Raw genomic sequence first — 2,128 nt, 5'->3', positions numbered from 1 at the left:
TTTCATCTTATCAAATATTGTTGGTATTAGAGAAGACATATGGTGGTATAACTTGCAATATTTAGTTCTGGAAGTACCTACCACATTTTAGAAGACTTAGTTTCCAAATATTTAATATTCTTGGTTATATAATGGACATTTGTCTTTTAATGTTTTTCCATTGTCTTAAAATATTTTGTCTTTCTAGCTAAAAAAAAAAAATTATTGCTTTTTTTGAATGGGAAAAAGATCTAAATAGACAGTTCTCCAAAGAATTAAAAATGTCCAGTAAGCACATGAAAAGTGTTCAATACAATTAACCATCAGAGAAACAAATTAAAACTACTTTGAGATGCTACTTCACACTCACCAGGATGCCTATAGTCAAAAAGACAAATACTAATAAGTGTTGGCAAGGATATGGACAAATTGGTACCCTCATACACTGCTGGTGGGAATGTAAAATCATGTAGTCACTTTGGGAAACAGTATGGAAGTTATTCAAAATGTTAAACATAGAAGTACCATATGATCCAGCAATTTCACTCTTAGGTATATATCCAAGGGAACTAAAAGCATACGTCCACAAAAACTTGTACATAGATGTTTGTAGATATATTATTCATAATGGGCCAAAAGTGAAAAAAAATCCCAAATGCCCATCAACCGATAAAATGAATAAATAAAACGTAGTATATCCAAACAATGTAGTATTAATCACCAATAAAAAGAAATGATGTAATGATACATGCTGCTACATGAATGAACCTTGAAAACATTATGCCAAGCAACAAAAAAGCAGTCACGAAAGACCACATATGATTTCATTTATATGAAATATCCAGAACAAGTAAATCCATAGAGACAGAAAGTGGTTGCCTAAATTTGGTGGTAATGGTTATAAGGTTTCTTTTGGGGGTGATAAAAATGTTCTAAAATTGACTGTAGTAATTACTCTGTTAATATACTAAAAACTATTGAATTCTACAGTTTAAACTGATGAATTATATAGTATGTGAATTATGTCTCAATAAAGCTATATGTTATTTTTAAAATAAGGGATTGTCTATGGCCATGCAACCCTGAACACACCCGATCTTGTCTGATCTCAGAAGCTAAGCAGGGTCGGGCCTGGTTAGTACTAGGATGGGACACCACCTAGGAATACCAGGTGCTCTAGGCTCTAAAAATAAATTAATATAAATAAATAAATTAATAAAAGTAAAGGATTGATTGAGAATATTTCTAGGAATAAGAATCAAAAGTGATACATTTAAAGTAAGCAGCACTACATATTTTTTTAATTCTAAAATTTTCCAACATATTTGCATGCACTGAGCCAAAAATCTAAAACCGACTGTAACAACTAGATAACCACAAACATCACGTGAGACATAGAGAAAGTAGTATCAAACCAAGTCTTAAGTTTCTGCTACAAATCATTCTCATTGATTTTAAGGAGAGAACTTTTTTACATTTTGATAGCCAGCTTATAGGATGGCTGCCACAATCCAAACATTCCACTCTGACATGGTAACATGCAGCAGAAAAAAAGTGAGCTTCGTCCTATGTGTCTTTTTTAAGAGTAAGGCAATATTTTTCAGAAGCCCCACTGCAGATTTCTCCTCATTTCTAATTGGCCATAATTATGTGGGGGTTGGGGTGGCAGGTGGGAAAGATTTAGCATAATTGACTTATACCATCAAAATTTACCTGTGTCTAGAGGGCAAGGAGTGTATATCAGAACAAAATCAGGCAAGGATGTTGAGTGGCACCAGCAGACCCTGCTCTATATCAAAGACAAAAAAGAAATATGAAATAAAAATTTTACCATATGTTCTTCAGCTCTGAATGAGATATGTGCACTTCCTTCTGTACCAAGTCAAAAATAAAGCAAGAGTTTTTGGGTTTCCTGTAGCTGGTTGATTTCTCCAGGAATTTTTCCCCCTCAAAAAGCAACTATCACTCACTAAAAAATGTGTACAATGCCATACATTCTAGGAAGTCATCAGAAACTTCTAGGTCTTTGCTAGCACATTATTAGCATCAATCACTATTCCTCACCAGTAGTCCTTTACCATACAATTTTGCTTGTATGCTTAGTTGCAGAATAACACCAATTCCTTATTACTCAGGATGAGTGTCATTT

At 33.4% G+C, this 2,128-nt stretch overlaps 1 pseudogene; it reads left to right on the top strand.

The window, feature by feature from the left end:
* The first annotated feature begins 1,043 nt into the window (after window positions 1-1,043).
* Window positions 1,044-1,162, top strand: LOC111730004 (annotated as a pseudogene).
* Window positions 1,163-2,128: the final 966 nt, after the last annotated feature.

Source organism: Pteropus vampyrus, unplaced genomic scaffold (genome assembly GCF_000151845.1).
Source record: "Pteropus vampyrus isolate Shadow unplaced genomic scaffold, Pvam_2.0 Scaffold297, whole genome shotgun sequence".
In the NCBI taxonomy this organism is placed as follows: Eukaryota; Metazoa; Chordata; class Mammalia; order Chiroptera; family Pteropodidae; genus Pteropus; species Pteropus vampyrus.
The sequence above is the reverse complement of the archived record's forward strand: the minus strand, read 5'-3'. Positions and strand labels throughout refer to the sequence as shown.